Source organism: Chrysemys picta, chromosome 8 (genome assembly GCF_011386835.1).
Source record: "Chrysemys picta bellii isolate R12L10 chromosome 8, ASM1138683v2, whole genome shotgun sequence".
NCBI lineage: Eukaryota > Metazoa > Chordata > Testudines > Emydidae > Chrysemys > Chrysemys picta.
Window position 1 is genome coordinate 98,680,779 of NC_088798.1, and position 19,973 is coordinate 98,700,751.

General features: G+C 43.0%; 1 protein-coding gene across 8 annotated transcripts in view; it reads left to right on the forward strand.

Annotated features, from left to right (window-relative positions):
- JADE2 (jade family PHD finger 2) overlaps positions 1–19,973 on the forward strand; it is a 226,500-nt gene that overhangs the window by 67,241 nt on the left and 139,286 nt on the right. For 3 of the 8 annotated variants that reach the window (XR_002888552.3, XM_008166405.4, XM_042850885.2), the window contains exon 1: positions 17,025–17,847. The exons of 1 other annotated variant lie outside the window; for it this stretch is intronic. The gene's annotated coding sequence lies outside the window, so the exon portion shown is untranslated. Of the gene's footprint in view, positions 1–17,024; positions 17,848–19,973 lie in introns of those variants that run through there. 4 more of the 8 variants (XM_065555007.1, XR_010589898.1, XM_042850884.2 and 1 more) reach the window with 4 other exon arrangements.

The window sequence follows — 19,973 nt, forward strand, 5'->3', positions numbered from 1 at the left end:
ATAGACAGAAAAGTGAAGTCAGATCTTCCTCCCACCTCTTAGCAGCTGCCACCATCAGTGCCCTGAGGCTGGGGTGTATGGCCTTTGCTGGGAGGGTGAATCTAGCTTTCGGGGCATGGATGGGGGCAGGGGGGAAGTGCTAGACAAATGACTAGGATGGATAACCCACCACTCCTCCCCACAAACACTAACAAACCCAGCCTTTTGTGATCCAAGGAGGAGAGATTCCCAAAGTCCCTTCTGAACCCTGATTTCACATATGACAGCACACAGCGCTTACTGTTAGACCATCAGGCTGAGATCCCATGAGTTGTTATAGTAAAGGCACCATAGCTACAGTTCTGCTCTAACTGATGGTGACCCTGGACTCACCTCCCAAGGTAACAGCTAAACTCTCTTTTTTCTAGTCATTAGGTCTGAAAGGTTTTTTCTCTCCATAATATGAAAGTCATTAACATTAAACTTTAGCTACCAGGTAGAATTGATTTGAAAATTATAACCTCCATAAAACGTGTATGTACTGCATATCCAATGTGTTAGAAGTCTGACATGTAAGAATTGCCTCGTTGATGATTGTCGGTCTATTGTACGACAAGATTTCCAAAATGTATGTACCCCTACTTCAGGTATTCCTTCAAGGGCAGAGTTGAGCAGCATGAATGCTGTTACTGTGGTCTATTTCCTAAAAGTAGTCTCAGTTTAATATCTGATGTGTCCTCTCTCAGGCCCTCTGTCCTGCCCTGGCAGGGAAATGGACTTGATGATCTAATAGGCCCTTGCCATTTCCCACTACTGTGATATTTTACAAATATGGGGCACAAGCTAGAAGTCCTCATAGTTTTCATGCAGACCTGCCTCAGGCAAGCACCCATTGACTTCATTTTGCCTTCATTGAGGGTTTTGTCACCTTATGGAGTTTGTGATAGCTAAGTAAGGTCTTTAGAATTTGGCCCAGATATATTAACTCTTGAGGTTATGCTATACCTCACTGGCAGAGTATCTATGTATGTAAACCATCATCATACTATCTAGGTGCCAATTCAGCAGAATAACCACCATTGTGCTATCTATACAGAAATTCAGCAGAATAGCAACTTTTTGCTGGTTTTGATAGTGTAATATGTTCACTGCACTAGAGACAGGGTGTCTGGAGAAGAGGGAAGGTTTGGGAGAAAAGATAAGGAGTTCAGTTTTGGTCATGTTTAGATTAAGCTGCTGACATGACATCCAGGAGGAATTGTCAGAGGCGCAGACTGAAATGTGAGTTTGGATGGAGGGAGATGAGTCGAGAATGAAAAGATGGATATACAGATTGATGAGACATCAGTGTAAAGATGTAGTTGAAGCTGTGTCAATGGATGAGACTGCCCAAAAAAGGGGGTGGAGTGAGTAGGGGAGGGGGAGAAGATGTACGCACTAAAAAAGATGCTAAATGGAGTGGCCAAAGAGCCAGGAGAGGACAGCAGCATCAGAACCAAGGGAGTGTAAGATTTTGAGAAAAAGAGCTTAGCTGACTGTCATAAGCAGCAGAGATGTCAAGGAGGATGAGGATGGAGCTGGGACCCTGAAATTTGTTCCTAAAGAGGTTGTCCTTGAGGAGAGTAGTTGCAGTGGAGGGGAGAAGATGGAAGCCCAACTGGAGGGGATGCAAGATGGAGTTACAGGATAGCTGTAGACAGCTCAGCCTAGATCAATCCACACAAGCGGTCCATTTCCTGGACACTACTGTGCTAATAAGCGATGGTCACATAAATACCACCCTATATCGGAAACCTACTGACCGCTACACTTACCTACATGCCTCCAGCTTCCATCCAGGACACACCACACGATCCATTGTCTACAGCCAAGCCCTAAGATATAACCGCATTTGCTCCAATCCCTTGGATAGAGACAAGCACCTACAAGATCTCTATCAAGCATTCTTAAAACTACAATACCCACCTGCTGAAGTGAAAAAACAGATTGACAGAGCCAGACGAGTACCCAGAAGTCACCTCCTACAAGACAGGCCCAACAAAGAAAATAACAGAACACCACTAGCTGTCACCTTCAGCCCCCAACTAAAACCTCTCCAGCGCATCATCAGAGATCTACAACCTATCCTGAAAGATGATCCTTTACTCTCACAGATCTTGGGAGACAGACCTGTCCTCGCTTACAGACAACCCCCGAACCTAAAGCAAATACTCACCAGCAACCACACATCACTGAACAAAACCACTAACCCAGGAACCTATCCTTGTAACAAACCCCGATGCCAACTCTGTCCACATATCTATTCCAGTGACATCATCATAGGACCTAATCACATCAGCCATACCATCAGGGGCTCGTTCACCTGCACATCTACCAATGTGATATATGCCATCATGTGCCAGCAATGCCCCTCTGCCATGTACATTGGCCAAACCGGACAGTCTCTACGCAAAAGAATTAATGGACACAAATCTGACATCAGGAATCAAAATACTCAAAAACCAGTGGGAGAACACTTTAACCTGTCTGGTCATTCAGTGACAGACCTGCGGGTGGCTATATTACAACAGAAAAACTTCAAAAACAGACTCCAACGAGAAACTGCTGAGCTAGAATTGATATGCAAACTAGACACAATCAACTCCGGTTTGAATAAAGACTGGGAATGGCTGAGCCATTACAAACATTGAATCTATCTCGCCTTGTAAGTATTCTCACACTTGTTATCTAACTGTCTGTACTGAGCTAGCTTGATTATCACTTCAAAAGTTTGTTTTCTCTTAATTAATTGGCCTCTCAGAGGTGGTAAGACAACTCCCACCTGTTTATGCTCTCTGTCTGTGTGTGTATATATATCTCCTCAATATATGTTCCATTCTATATGCATCCGAAGAAGTGGGCTGTAGTCCACGAAAGCTTATGCTCTAATAAATTTGTTAGTCTCTAAGGTGCCACAAGTCCTCCTGTTCTTCTTTTTGCGGATACAGACTAACACGGCTGCTACTCTGAAACTTTTCATGCTCATAATGTGAGGAGAAGGCACCAGGAGAAAGTGAGACATTAAGGAGGAAGGTAAGACAGGGGGCTAAGGAGGTCAGGAGGTGGGAGAGAATGGAATAGGTCTCAAAATATTTTCCAGAGATGGGTGTCATTATCCCTATTGTACAGATGAAGAAGCTGAGACAGAGAGGTGAAGTGTTGCCCAAGACGACGCACCGAGTTAGCGGCAGAGCTAGAAATAGAACTCAGGTCTCTTAACTCCCCGACACTATCCCCTCTGCCTTCAGGTGCTCAGTACCTCTTAGGATCAGGCCCCAAAGTGGTAATTTAATAATGGATGTTATTGTGTAGGAGCAAAGTTCAACTATAAGAGAGACTCTCTTAGAAGCATCTTTTCTTCCCATTCCATATGTAACCATGTTCTGCTAAACCAGGGGTTCTCAAACTGGGGGTCAGGACCCCTGAGGGGGTTGCGAGGTTATTACATGGGGGGGTTGCGAACTGTCAACCTTCACCCCAAACCCCGCTTTGCCTCCAGCATTTATAATGGTGTTAAATATATAAAAAGTGTTTTTAATTTATAAGGGGGGGTCGCACTCAGAGGCTTGCTACGTGAAAGGGGTCACCGGTAAAAAAGTTTGAGAGCCACTGTGCTAAACACTAATCTCATAAACAGAACTTAAGAAAATCATCTTAAATTGTGGGTGTATTCTACAAAACATGTTCAGGAGATTAATTCGAAACAAAGAAATGGGACCTGTTCTTTTCTGTTCACCGGCACTAGTGCAAGTGAGACATAATGTGTAAGAATTTAATTCCTTTAGACATGCATCCTGAAAGTGTTACACTTACAATTTTCCTTTACAGAGCCAAATTTTGTTCCCAGCTATACCACTGTAAATCCAGAGTAATAGAAATAAAGCGAGTGGAGTTACTCCAAATTCACACTATGTAAATGAAATTAGCTTATATTCTTTATTAGCCCTATCCTGAAGTATTGTGCAGTGCTGCTGTGCACTATTAAACAGCTGTTGAATTTCACACTGGGGTGACTGCATTTCTATGGTGAATGAAATGATCCCTATACATAAGGCAACATTTCCCGCATGCTCTGCATTGAACCAATTGGCAAACTTTCATTGATATCACTGGGAATTATACGTGCATAATATGAAACTACAATGCAGGAAAGAGATCCAGTGTAAATCAGATGATGATGTACACATGATCTGTAACTCATTTTGCGAGGCATTTTGTGGTCCCTTTGAAAGAATGGCAGTATGGGCCTATTTCTGCTCCCATTGACTTCAATAGGAGATACGAAGTTTGGAACCAGGTTGGATCAGAACTTCTTCAGGATTCAGAGGAGTAAGAAATGGAGGTTTTGGACCCAGCGTTTTGTTTATTGTCAATTTCTAATATAAAATGTTAGTTGTTAGCTTAGTCTCCATCCTCAAAGGGCACTTTGCGCCGCATAAACATAAATAAGGCTGAACACTAATGGCCTGATCCAATCCCCAATTAAATCAATGGGAGCTGCAAGGTACACAGTACTTTGAAAGTCAGGTCATGCATTTACATGACTAAATATGGGGAATGAAGGATCAGTATCAACTCCCACTGGTTATAACTAAACTCTTGGACCAGCCTATCTCATTTTATTTATGTCCAAACATTTGTTATAATGGAAATAATGTAACTACAGAGACACTTTCGGACAGGATAATGGTTTTTCACATTGAAAATAAAAGTTTCTACTTCAGCATTTATATTGCAACAGGAGAAGATTCAAGTGACATTATCTGATAAATATCACATTAGACAGCTGCAATTTACAATGCATATATTTTTAATGGTGCTTCTAACCTAAATTAAATGCTCCTAAAATATGGTATTTATGGAAAACAAATATGTGTTCTAGCAATTTTGTTGTTCAGGGTACACTATTTTTTTTAAAACAGATAACATCTTTATCCTGTCTTACAGTAAATTATGCACTTGCACTTTTATAAACTTTCCCCTTGGGAACTTATTCACTGAAATGGAAATGTCTTCTTTACATCTTCATACCTCAGAGAAATGGAATGAAATTGGCTAACGTAAGTGATATACTGAGCATCTAGAGGAAATCCATATAGAATACGGAATTTGGACAGTCTTAATGCCTGTATTGTTTATACAATGAGGAGTCCTTATGGCACCTTAGAGACTAACAAATTTATTGGGGCATAAGCTTTCGTGGGATATAACCCACTTCATCAGATGCATGGAGTGGAAAATACAGTAAGCAGGTATAAATATACAGCACATGAAAAGATGGGAGTTGCCTTACCAAGTCGGGGGTCAGTGCTAACGAGGCCAATTCAATTAGGGTGGATGTGGTCCATTCACAGCGGTTGACAAGAAGGTGTGAGTATCAACAGAGGGAAAATTATTTTTTGTAGTGACCCAGCCACTCCTAGTCTTTATTCAGGCCTAATTTGATGGTGTCCAGTTTGCAAATTAATTCCAGTTCTTCAGTTTCTCATTGAAGTCTGTTTTTGAAGTTTTTTTGTTGAAGAATGGCCACTTTTAAGTCTGTTATTGAGTGTTCAGCGAGATTTAAGTGCTCTCCTACTGTTTTTTTATGTTAAAATTCTTGATGTCTGATTTGTGTCCATTTATTCTTTTGTGTAGAGACTGTCCAGTTTGGCCAATGTACATGGCAGAGGGGCATTGCTGGCACATGATGGCATATATCACATTGGTAGATGTGCAGGTGTATGAGCCCTTGATGGTGTGGCTGATGTGGTTGGGTCCTATGATGGTGTCCCTTGAATAGATAATGGACAGAGTTGGCAACGGGGTTTGTTGCAGGGGTTGGTTCCTGGGTTATTGTTTCTGTTGTGTGGTGTGTAGTTGCTGGTGAGTATTTGCTTCAGGTTGGGGGACTGTCTGTAAGCGAGGACTGGCCTGTCTCCCAAGGTCTGTGAGATCGTCCTTCAGGATAGGTTGTAGATCCTTGATGATATGCTGGAGAGGTTTTAGTTGGGGGCTGTAGGTGATGGCTAGTGGCGTTCTGTTACTTTCTTTGTAGGGCCTGTCCTGTAGTAGGTGACTTCTAGGAACCCTTCTGGCTCTGTCAATCTGTTTCTTCACTTCTCCAAGTGAGTATTGTAGTTTTAAGAACGCCTGATAGAAATCCTGTAGATGTTTGTCTCTGTCTGAGGGATTGGAGCAAATGCGGTTGTATCTGATGGCTTGGTTGTTGACAATGGATCGTGTGATGTGATCTGGATGAAAGCTGGAAGCATATAGGTAAGTATAGCGGTCAGTAGGTTTCCGGTATAGGGTGGTGTTTATGTGACCATCGCTTATTTGTACTGTAGTGTCGAGGAAGTGGATCTCTTGTGTGGACTGGTCCAGGCTGAGGTTGATGGTCGGGTGGAAATTGTTGAAATCCAGGTGGAATTCCTCAAGGACCTCCTTCCCATGTGTCCAGATGATGAAGATGTCATCAATGTAGTGCAAGTAGAATGGGGGCTAGGGGATGAGAGCTGAGGAAGCGTTGTTCTAAGTCAGTCATAAAAATGTTGGCATACTGTGGGGCCATGCGGGTACGCATAGCAATTTGATATATGCCATCATGTGCCAGCAGTGCCCCTCTGCCATGTACATGGCCTAATCGGAAAGTCTCTACGCAAAAGAATAAATGAACAAATCAGACATCAAGAATTATAACATTCAAAAACCTGTAGGAGAACACTTCAATCTCCTTGGACACTCAATAACAGACTTAAATGTGGTCATTCTTCAACAAAAAAACTTCAGAAACAGACTTCAACGAGAAACAACAGAACTGGAATTAATTTGCAAACTGGTCACCATCAAATTAGGCCTGAATAAAGACTGGGAGTGGCTGGGTCACTACAAAAAATAATTTTCCCTCCATTGATACTCACACCTTCTTGTCAACCACTGCGAATGGGCCACATCCACTTTGATTGAATTGGCTCATTAACACTACAAAAAGTAATTTTCCCCTCTGTTGATATTCACCCCTTCTTGTCAACTGTTGGGAATGGGCCACATCTAGCCTAACTGAATTAGCCTCGTTAGCACTGACCCCCCCACTTGGAAAGGCAATTCCCATCTTTTCATGTGCTGTATATTTATACCTGCTTACTGAATTTTCCATTCCATGCATCTGATGAAGTGGGTTATATCCCATGAAAGCTTATGCCCAAATAAATTTGTTCGCCTCTAAGATGCCACAAGGACTCCTCGTTGTTTTAACTGATACAGACTAACATGGCTACCCCTCTGAAACCTGTATTGTTTATGTATCTTACACTCAAATGGTGCATTGATGGTGGCTCAGATCCTTAGTCATTGACAAAAGTGGGAGAGTAACTGCATTCTATAAAAATACTGGACAAAGCTGGTGTTTACTCATCCAACAGTGGGAAAGAACATCTGCCACTGGCATCCCATCCCTCACTTCCACAGGAAGTGATATCACAGAGCGGGGAAGGATAAAGCTCCACTTTTTCCTCACATGCTGCTTTTGATGCCGGAGAGAAAGAGAGAGCCTCATGTATTGCTCCCCCCACCCCTGTAGGAAGTGACAGCAATGGATGGGTAAGGTGACCAGATGTCACGATTTTATAGGGACAGTCCTGATTTTGGGGTCTTTTTCTTATATAAGCTCCTATTACCCCCCACCCCCGTCCTGATTTTTCACATTTGCTGTCTGGTCACCCTAATGGATGGGGGAGGAGAAGAAAACTCTGCTGGTCTCCTTGGAAGTTGCAGTGGCCCAGGAGGCAGGAGCTGCCTTTGCAAATAAATGGCCCTATCAGAGTGAATTTAGGCATATGCCCAGGGAAGTTGAGGACCCACACCAGCGTGACACTCCCTTGCTGGAAGCTGATGTTGGGGTGAAAGGGCTGCTTACTTTCCCTTCTGTCCGTGCTATTAGGCTCAAATACCTTTATTTTTTGTCTTGTTTCTTTTTTATTTATGTTTCAAATCATCTTTTTACAAAGAGTTGGGATGCTTTATAAAATAAATCCTTAATTTTAATGTTAATTTCTTATAATTAACAGGACCTCTTAGAACCGTTACTATGACTGTGTAAACTGCTCAGCTGCTCCTAGCACTGCTCATTTTGGAGTCTACAAATTTTTCTTTTATTAGTGAAACGTCTTAAGTGCTGCACTCAGGGCCATGTTTCCCCATTATTGTATTTTAATTGTAAAAGTTTAAAATGTCTCCAGGAACAGAGGAATAAAAATGGGGTTACAAGGAGAAAGTACATTACAGCGGAATCTACTGTGATGCCTAAAGTATCCATACAAGGCGAAAGGAGATATAACAGGTCTCCAATCACAGCCACAGCACTTAAAGGTGTTCAGCTCTCTGACAATGCTTCTGATTTCCCTAAAACTACTTTTACACCTGCGGTTTCTTTGAAAACTGTAACTCTTCTAATGCAGGGATTAAAGGAAGGGGTTGCTGTATTTGACTCCAAATTAGATTAGCTTTCTAATAGAACTGCACAAGTAGAAAACAGAGATGTCAATGAAAAGAATTTTGAAAAATTGCAGAAGAAATTCAATGCATTGGATTGTGCACAACTTTACACAAAATCCCTTATTGATGCGTGAATGAAAGATTATTCCTTCAGATACAGGAAGACTGACATTTCTGAAAATGATATTAAACAATCAATGCTAGGATAGTCTTGAACTACCTGTGGGGGGGAGGAAATTTCTTATTGAATATCTGCTTTTTTTCTTATTTTATATTTTATTTTGACCCAGCTTTCTGGTAACTAAAGGTATTTGCGATTGCAAATAAAATCTCACTATCCTCTAAACTGCCAGATTTAAGTTTTCCTCTATTGTAATTCTAGTACCTCAGTTTCAGACAGAGAAAGAATTATGTAACAAGAATGGGAAGGAAAAAGGATTTTGATATAATGACCATAGGATCCATCTCTCCCCAGATCTTTCTATGACAACTCATGCTAGAAGATGGAAATGATTATTATAACATAACAGATCTTGTTATAAATAGGATGGTGTTAAATTATTCTCTTTATCCACTGAGGACAGGACAAGGAATAATGGGCTTAAATTACAGCAAAGGAGATTTAGGTTAAACATTAGGAAAAACTTCTTAACTGCAGTTAAGCACTGGAACAAATTACCTAGGGAGGTGGTGGATTCTGTATCATTGGAGTTTTTAAAGAACAGGTTAGACAAACACCTGTCAGGGATGGTCTACATAATACTTAGTCCTTCCTCTGTACAGTGGACTGGACTCAATGACCTACTGAGGTCCCCTCCAGTCCTACAATTCTATGATTCTTGCTTTCTGTTTTTCTGTATCTATTTATTACCCTGCAAACTTACACCTGTCTTAAAAAAATAAAAAACACATAGGCAAAAATCCTCAGCTGTAGCCAAAAAGTGGGCATTACAAATTGGGAGAGGGATGCACAAGTGGCTTTAAGCCACCGTGCTGCTTCCCAATCCAGCTTGCTAAATGCCAATCCAGTTTTCTGATGTAAATTAGAGCAGTTCTTAGGTGGCTCTAACTTCTGCTGGCTGCCAAAGGCCTCATGAGGCAGGTACAGCAGGCAGGAATCAGCAGGATGATATTGCCTACATCAAACTGCAAGTTGTGGAGTGGCAGAGACGTTGCTATGCCAGCTCTGTGTCATCGAGGATCTCTACATTTTGATGATCCTCCAATCACCAGCAACCCTGGCTTTAGGCCACTTTGGGTATGTCTTCACTACCCGCCATATCGGCGGGTAGCAATCGATTTATCCGGGATCGATATATTGCGTCTTGTTAAGACGCGATATATCGATCCCCGAACGCGCTCACCGTCGACTCCGGAACTCCACCAGAGCGAGCGGCGGTAGCGCAGTCGACGGGGGAGCTGCGGCCATCGATCCCGTGCCGTCTGGACCCCAGGTAATTCGATCCAAGATACTTCAACTTCAGCTACGCTATTCACGTATTCATTGTTCTGCTGTCTTTTTCTCTATCCAAGTGATGTCCACATTATCACTTGCATTGGAAGTTGTATTGGTGGATCCCTAAAGCATGTCCTAAATCTGTCCATTGTCATCTTCTTACCATTTTTGATTATTTAGATTGGTTTGCTCTACTTATGATTTCTGATGTTGCAAGAAACACTTTCCAATGGACTCTGAAGATATTCTGAAGGCATTTACTTTGAGATGAGTTGATCTTCTTGTCAATTTTTGTTGTAGGTTTCTATGACTCTGCTCCATAAAGGAGGACAGGCATACTGCCGGTGTTAAAAATTCATATTTTTTGTCAGTATCAATCATGTTACTTTTCCAAATCTTTTCAAGTTTATGAAAGTTGTTTGCTGCTTTTGATAGTTGTTGCATAATGTCACCATCACTGCACATCTCACTCCCTAGATAGATTAAATGACTTTTTTCTTCTAGTGTTTCTTCATCCACTCTAATGGTTGCGTTTGGGACATTGATAGCTATATATTTTGTCTTTGGGTTGATGAACAAACCAACTTTTTTCCTGCCAAAAGCTGTTTTTTTTCCCCTTCCATTAAACAATGTGTTGAACTAAGCAGGACAAGGTCATCAGCAAAAACGAGGTCATCCAATTGTACTTTATCAATTGTTTATAAAATTCCTCAGTTGCCTTTGGTGGTTACTTTCTTCAAGATACAGTTAATGACCAGTGCAAACAGTAGTGGGGACATAAGACACCCTTGCCTTACTCAAGTTGTCACTGCCAACCATTGGCCAATGTTGAAGGTCCACTCTCCATGTGTTTCTTGATACATTCCAGAATGATGTTGCACATGGTTTTCCCAGGCACTGAGAGTAACATGATTCCTCTCCAGTTCTTGTAGTTGGTAAGGTCACCCTTCTTTGGCAATTTTATTATGATGCTTCTCTTCCACTGGGTTGGGTTCTTTTCTTGGTTCCATATTCTATCCAAAACACAAGGAAAGTCTGTAGGGGGCTTTTTGTTTTTTGTTTAGTTATGCAAAAATAAGTACTCACACTGTTTTGGTGAATGAAGATGAAAGAAAAACGTTGCTGGTTTCTTCCCCAGAGATCATATTTCTTACTTGTTGCAAAAGTGCTTATTTAAGCATCAATCATCTTAGCCTGTGCTGTATAGAGAACTCTGTTTTTTTAGAGGATTTGTACTGTTATTTCTTCTACAATGTTTTTCTTTTTTACTATTAGATTTATTTCTCCTATAAGCAAAGACCAACTGACAACATTCTGTCAAAGATCTTCATAATTGTCACATAAATGTCATGTCACATATATATGATATTCAGATCACATAACACGACATATATGAGAATTATGTATTACACACAAAAACTATGTTAAAATAACTTTATTAAGATTCAAAAATTCACAAGTTAGGAAATGCCAGAATTCAAGTTGCTTGTGCAACCTTAATTCAGCCTCCTTGTGCACACAGAATCATAGAAATGGAAGGGACCTCGATAGATCATCTAGAGTCTAGACCAGTCCCCTGCACTGAGGCAGGACTAAGTATTATCTAGGCCATCACTGACAGGTGTTTGTCTAACCTGTTCTTAAAAACCTCCAGTGACAGAGATTCCATAACCACCGTAGGTACTTTGTTCCAGTGCTTAACTACCCTTGCAGTCAGGAAATTTTTTATAATGTTTAACCTAAATCTCCCTTGCTGCAATTTAAGTCTTCTTGTCCTCTCCTCAGTAGTTAAGGAGAACAATTCACGAGTCTTCTCTGTTTAACAACCTTTTATGTACTTGAAGACTGTTATCATATCCCACCTCAGTCATCTCTTCTCCAAACTAAACAAACCCAATTTTTTCAATCTTTCCTTGTACATCATGTTTTCTAAACCTTTAATCATTTTTGTTGCTCTCCTCTGGACTATCTCCAATTTGTCCACATCTTTTCTGAAGTGTGGTGCCCAGATCAGAATATATTACTCCAGTTGAGGCCTTATCCATGCTGAGTAGAGTGGAAGAATTACTTCTCATGTCTTGCTTACAACACTCCTGTTTATACATCACAGAATGACGTTTGCTTTTTTTGCAACAGTATTTTGTGATCCACTGTAACCCCCAGATCATTTTCTGCAGTACTCCTTTCTAGGCAGTCATTTCCAATTTTATATTTGTGAAATTGATTATTCCTTCCTAAGTGTAGTCCTTTGCATTTGTTCATATTGAATTTCATCCTATTTATTTGAGATCATTTCTCCAGTTTGTCAAAATAATTTTGAATTCTAATCCTGCCTTCCAAGGTGCTTGCAACCCCTCCCACATTGGTATTGTCCACAAACTTTGTAAGTGTACTCTCTATGCCATTATCCAAATCTTTTTTGAACAGAATTGGACTCAGGACAGATCCCTGTAGGACACCACTCAATATGCCCTTCCAGCTTGTGAACCATTGATGATTACTCTCTGAGAATGCTTTTCCAACCAGTTGTGCATCCACCCTATAGCAGGTTCATCTTGCCTATATTTCTGTAGTTTGTTTGTGAGAATGTCATGTGAGACAGTAACAAAAACCTTATTAAAGTCAAGATATATCACATCTACTGCTTCCCCCCATCCACAAGTTTTGTTAACTGTCAAAGGAGAATATTAGGTTGATTTGACAGATGTTCTTGACAAGCCTATATGGACTGTTACTTACCACCTTATTTTCTTCTAGGGGCTTGCAATGGATTGATTACTTGCTCCATTATCTTTCTGGGTATTGCAAATGAGCTGACTGGTCTGTAATTCCCAGGTTGTCCTTATTCCCCTTTTTATAGATAGGTAATATATTTGCCCTTTTTTGGTCCTCTGGGATCTCTCCTGTCCTCCACAAGTTCTCAAGGATAATCACAAATGGCTCAGAGGTCTCTTCAGCCAGTTCCTTAAGTATTCTAGAATGTATTTCATCAGGCCCTGCCGACTTGAAGACATCTAACTTGTCTAAGTAATTCTTAACTTGTTTTCCATTTTACCCTCAGCTCTTACCTCATTTACACTGACGTTCACTGTTAGTTGTCCAATCACTGCTAACTTTTTCTGTGAAAATGAAACAAAAAAGGCATTTAACACTTCAGCTATTGCTGCATTTTCTGTTTATTGTCTTTCCCTCCTCATTGAGTAATGGGCCTACCTTGTCCTTGGTTTTCCTCTTGCCTCTCATGTTTGTTAGGCTTTAGGTATCCAGCTAGTTTAATCTCATTTTGTGCCTTGGCCTTTTTAATTTTGTCATTACATGCTTGTGTTGTTTTTTTTATATTCATCCTTCGTAATTTGACTTCATTTCCACCTTTGGTATGATTCTTTTTTGAGTTCCAGATCCTTGAAGATCTCCTGGTTAAGTTAGGGTGATCTCTTACCATACTTCTTATCTTTCCTATGCACTGAGATAGGTTGCTTTTGTGCCCTTAATAATGTCTCTCTAAAAAACCTGCTAATTCTCCTGAACTCTTTTTGATATATGCACTATGATACAGATTATGATACAGGTTTTAATTACATAGTCACATATTAGTTTTTCCATATGACATCTGCCTCATTCAGTGCACAGGATAGACAATGATCAATTAATAAGCAGCTTTTCGATATTTTTTTTATCCTCATTGTACATTGTGTAGCTTGAGGCCTTATATATGGCACACTATTCAAATCCTGCTCTGAAAACAGAATTATTAATTTCCTCATGGGCTTTTTTATGGCACTCATCACTTTAGTATCTAAGTGCTTCACAAACATTAATTAATGTAAGACCCCCCTGTGCGGTGAGGGGGTAGTATATCCCCATTGTACGGATGGGGAGCGGAGGCAATTAAGGTAAAAGGTATCTAAAAGGGTGTCATAAGGAGGAGGGAGAAAACTTGTTCACCTTAGCCTCTAAGGATAGAACAAGAAGCAATGGGCTTAAACAGCAGCAAGGGAGTTTTAGGTTGGCCATTAGGAAAAAATTCCTAACTCTCAGGGTGGTTAAACACTGGAATATACTGCCTAGGGAGGTTGTGGAATCTCCATCTCTGGAGATATTTAAGAGTAGGTTAGATAAATGTCTATCAGGGATGGTCTAGACAGTATTTGGTCCTGCCATGAGGGCAGGGGACTGGACTAGATGACCTCTCGAGGTCCCTTCCAGGGCTAGAATCTATTAATCTATATATTCACTAATTTTGGGTGCCCAATTTGAGATGCCTAGGCACTTAACACAGAACACTTAGCATTATATGGCACTATATATGTTCAAAGGAAAGCTTCCATTGATAACTTTGAGTGGTCACCACTTCTGCAAATCCTCTCCCAGGTTCTCAAGTTTGGCACCTAAAAAAGGAAAAACACACAGTTAGGTACTACCTGTGAAAAGTTTGGTTTAAGTGACTTGCTTAACATCACCCAGGAACTGTGGCAGAAGCAGGGATTGAATTCAGTTCTCCAGAGTGGCATTCAATTTCCTTAACGATGAGATCCCTCCTTTCTCTTCCTACAATTCCCTGCCTCGTTCACTACATACTTTCCAACTCCTGCTACAAATCAAGCAGGGGTCCTACAGAAAACAGCCTTCTTCACTGCACAGCCCTGCTCCATCCCCGGAGCAGGTGCATCCTGTGCACTGAATGAGGCAGGGGTTGTGGGGAAAAAATAGTATGTTATGTAATTATAGACTGTATCAAATGCATACACACAAGGGGAGCAAACTGAGGTTGCACAAGCAAACTTCAGTTCCAGTCTCACCGGACTCCTTGTTTGAGTTACTCCTTTTCCTTCTATCTGTTCTGGCTTTTGTCTCCTGTGCATTTGAATCAGATTACTTCTTCCTCTACAATGCCTTGGGTGCGAGCAGGAGGGGGTTGTTGAAAACACAGGGGAGACAGCTCCCTGCTCCTAGTTCCAGTGTCTGGCTCAACTCCAGCCTGGAGTAGCTGGAAACAGTCATGACAAAGAAAGCTCTCCTGAGCCACTATATTGCCTTAGGCTGGACCATGCTCAGTCTCTCTGTGGCTTGGCCACATGATTGGTCTGGTCAGCAGCACTAGGAGCTGTGAGGGCATGGAGCATGCTCCGTGAGGATAGAATCTTAGGAGACTGTAGCTGTTAAAATCGAATAAGTCTCTACTGAGCATGTGCAAACTGCAATTTTACAAGGTTTATAATATGGGCAAATGTGGGTGGATTTTCACAGAGATGGTAAAAGGCACATCCTAGACACAAAGGCTATCCCTGCCCCCACCAGATTTCAGGTCCCTGCACCAAAGAAAAGGTCTCAAGATATATTTAATATGGGCGAAACAGTGTATTTTTCCCTAACTTTGGTCTTGGATGTGGCTGAACTGTATTGGCTGAACAAAGCAATAGAAATAAAGCAGACACTCAGCATGGAGAATTGCACTTCAAATGGTTACAGTTTGACAAAATTATAAACTGAAAACAGGGTCTTATAATGGGAACCTTTATTATAGGCGATGTTGCCAGCCCAGTGTGTAACTATATACATCAAATTATTGATGAAGTTACCAATCACTAACTAATAGGCAGTTTTAGGTCTAATAAATTCAACAGAACTCTTCCTAGCAGATTATTTTTGAAAGGGGAAAGTGGACTCTTTTGTTAAATATACTACAGTATTCTGCAGCAATGATGCTGCAGAATTATAATGGTGCGCTGCAGCTTACAACAGAGTTACTGTAGTGGTTTTTGACTGTTCCTGTAGAACACTACATCATCTTTGAAAGGTAAGGTACATTTTATAGCCTAGTAAATCTAATACAGTTAGTGAAACTTTTTAGTTTAAAACTATCAGCTCCATATTTTAATAGCAGTTTTTCAAAAAATACCTTAATTTGAATGCTCATCCTTCCCTTTTGGAATTGTAAAGCAGCTCTAAACTATTTGACAGGATCTATGAGCAATTACAAACAAGATGAAATAATGAGGGAGCAGCCACTGTATATGAAAAGCCTAACCAAACTGCAGTGTATATTTTGAAGAAAGGTCTCCATTAGAGGGGAAAAATCAGCATAAACTGCCTTAAACAACCAGACAGTTTAGGAAGGTTGGGCACCTCCTCCCCCCACTTCCTCCCCTCCACCCAAGATCCCTCACTGCATAGAAATAACTGTTCTTCCCACAGAGTAGGTGTCTAGTTCAAGCAGCCAGCGGTGGGTGTGGCCAGCTAGATACTGGATCAAGCTCCAGCTACTGCCACCACCACCACAGAAAATAGAAAGGCAGAGCAAAAGCACTAGCAAGCAACAAACCCTTCGAGAAATCAGTAACCGATTAAAGTGCATTTTTTGTGCATGACAAGGTCACACTGAGAACAAGAATGGAGAGCTGTCTGCTCTCCTTTCTTGGAAAACTGTGCAAAGTTTTTTTGTGTTTTTAACCCTTTATATTTTTGCGGCTGGGGGGCGGAGGATGTGGGTGTGTGGGAGAAACAGCCCTAAGAAACCACGCCGAATAGCTCCTAGGACAGCATCTGAATAGAGTGTTTTCTTTTTAACCCCTTCCCCCTGTTGCGACTGCTAAAAAAAACAAATCCAGCATTTAACGGCCCCTCCCCCGCAGCCTTCTCCAGAAGTGATCAAAATAATAACAAGGGGGAAAATCCCGTTTCCTAAAGAGGTGGTATTTCAAATACCCTCATCGTCACCCTCCCAGCTGCCCAACGAAGTTTGTTTGTCTAGAGGAATAGCCTTCGATTGCATTTTTATCCTGATCTTACCGCCCTCCCCCACCCCCACCCAGCTGGCACTTTCAGGCACTTCTGGGCAATGCAAGCCCCTTTTTGCCCTTCACGAGGGTCTCCTGCAGGATTTTTTGAGTCCCTCTTTCCGCCTTGCCCAGAATCTGTTATTTGCAAGAAACGTCTTTTTGACGCAGGAGACATGGCAAATTTTAAGTACGTCATTAATATGGCGCCAAAAGATTTTTTTTAAGTATAAGCTTATTTTTTTTAAGGTTGCAGCAGCAGCCCAGCGTACGCCTGTGCCCATAGCTCGGAGAAGAGAGGGGGAGTGAAGCAGAGGGGGGAGAGGAGGTAAAGAAGTGTGTGCCTTCCACGGCTGCTGCTGAGGGTGTTGTGGTGTGTGTATGTGTGTGTGCGTGTACGCGGCTGGGGATCATTGCGAAAGCGACCTGATCAGACTTGTACAGTGTGTGTGAGCAACCCGACCCCGCTGCTTGCCTCTACCCAGAGCAAAAGAGAGATGGGGACCCAACGCATCGGGGGGAGGTGAACAGCAGGGGGGGGGGGGAGAACAAGACAACACATGCACAAACACAACCAGAGATGGGACCCATGTCTGCTGCACCTGGACCTGCTGCTGCCCAGGAAGAAACAACAAACAAGAAAAAAAGAAATTGAAGAAAGATTTGGGGGGAAGTGAAAATCATTCTTGATCATACTAATAATTTGAAAAGTCACTTCTCCGGTCCTCCCACCTGCCCCCCTCCCCAAATAAAAAGGTCAACAGAAGAATTGGTCGTTGTTGCAAAGAGATCCTAAGGAAGTCTGGGTTAAAAAAGAAACAGAAACACGCATATAGGGCTGGATCGTGCACAGAGCGGCCATCTCGGCTGGAAGCAATTCTTTTGGGTTCGCATCCATGGAGTTACTTTGTATCCACTCCTAAGAGGAGGGTGTCATCTTCGGATCCAGCAGGGGGGTTATTCCCCCCCCCCCCCCCTCTTCGCAATGATACCAGATTGATCGTGCAAAGGGGCTTTCCTGATCGTTTCAATCGCTGGACCATCCCCCCGCCCCCTCTCCACACTCCTCTTTTGTAACCTGAGGGACAGTCTCAACTCTTTGAGGACACTCTCCCGGCAAAGGTAAAGGATGAAGGAGGATTGCATTTTGGATTGCTTTAATTTGCAGCTGATCTTTATTTTGCATCTCTCTGGCATTTTTTTCTCTTTCCATTTCTCTGGGCTGACTGCTAGGAAGGAAGGGGGGAAATGTGCAGCATTTTACTCAGATCGATTGCGCATGTTGGTCACTCATGTTTTAAAGAGTAAAAGGGAAGCAGCAGGAATGTAAACAAGAACTTTTAAAGGGTCGGCGCAGACGGTTTTTTTTATTTTCCAAATTAATGACTGCGGCAGAGCTCACCCCAAACCGCCTCTGGGTTGGGGAGGGGGAAACAGCACCGTTTATTTTTGCAACGGGCAAAGCAGCCAGGCATCAGGGTCCAATCCGGATGGTTTGGGTCGGGAGGGGTGTGTGAAATGTGCCACAGGAGGCAGCGAGGGCAGCCCAGCAAGGGAGAGACACGAGTTTCATTTTGTTGATACGCAGCACGTTTTGGAGCCTTGCAATTCTTGGAGCTGGTGCACATGATCCGCTCCTCTCACGTGCTGGGGCTGCCAGGTCCCTGCCAAATCGTGCACGGACCCAAACAATGCACCGGGGAGCGGGGCGGCGGGCAGCGTTCGCCCCGCTGGCGGGGGTGGCGGAGCCCGGGGCTGGCCTCCCTGGGCGCTCCGGGTTTGCAGCCCTGCTGTAGCGGGTGGGGGAGGGCCAGCGAGCGAGAGACGCACGCTGCTGGGGGCACGGCGGGGTTTGGGAATGGAAATGTACAGGCAGCGGCCGCGGCAGTCCGGCTGCACGTTGGGGACAGGACTGTAGGGGGGGCATGGCTGTTGTTTACCTTCTCAAACTCTCACGGCTCCCGGCGGACTCCTCTGGGGGCGTCTCATCCTCTCCTCCATCTCTGCCTGCCCACCCCCGAGCCAGTCTCCGCTCCCTCGCTCATCCCTCCTTCCTTCCTGCTCCCGTGCATTCCCTCACACCCCTCCGCTCTGCTCGCTCCTGCGGTCTGTCCTTCCTCTCGCTTTCATCCCTGGTTTTCTCATCCCCTCCATTCCATTCCTGTCTCCTCAGGGAGACTCCTCCGTCCAGCCCCTCCGCTCCGTGCAATGCATTCCATCCTCCCCTGGCTGCCTCTCTTGCATCCCTTTCCCTCTCTTTCTGGATTTGTATCCACTCTCTTTCCTTTTCTCCTGTACCCCACCTTCATCCCTCTTGCCTGCAGCTGTCTCTTGCTGGCTCACATCCCCCCATCCCCTTCTCTGTCTGTCACTGCCCCTCTTCTTCTGGCAGGTGCCCATCTCTCATGCACTGTCTCCCTTGCCAGCAGCCCTCCTGTTTGTTTTCTGCAAGGGTCACATCTTTCTTCCAGGAGATTCATTCAGCAGCATTTGAGGGAATCTCTTTTAGCGAAGATGGGAACAAGAAGTCCTGACATTGAGCAACAAATATTCCCTCTCATCCCCTCTTCTCTCTCCCTTTGCTGCGGGAGAGACATAGAGATCCTCCAAAATGTCCTTCTCACTTTGGTGGTTTTTTTTTTTTTTTTTTTTTTTTTTTCAGATCTGGGCACATGAATACAGCCCTTCCCCTCCTGCTCTGATACAGTCCTCCCTGCCCCCACCCTTCTCTGTATCTCATTATCTCACTCTCATCTTCACTCTTCCATGCTCCAATCCCTTCTACACATACATGCTCCCACTGGCTCGCCCTAATTCTCACATCCAGTCTCTTATAGCCCTTCTCAGGGCTGCACTCCATCTCTACCCTTCACTGCTAGAGAGAGACCCATAGTCTCCCACTGGCCTCATGATGCCCACGCTTTCTGTTCCTGCCAGCATCTCACTGGCCCCCTGGTGTTTACCTGGTTTCATTCTTTTACTGATCTCCTATCTTCCTCTTTCTGTTTCACTGGTTTGTCTACTCCCCCATCCGTTTCATGCTAGGTTTTGCCGACTTGTTCTCCTCTTTCCCTTCCTCTAGGGGGAAGCAAAATGCATCCAAGATAGCATCTTCTGCAATGTTTATTTTGCAAAGCAAGTACCCTGCTCCCTTGTCTCGCATGTGCACATAGTTTACAGAAATAGGAGTGAGCTCTAGGTTTATTTCCCTCTTGAATGACTGGACAAACTGCTGGGGGCCCACCAAT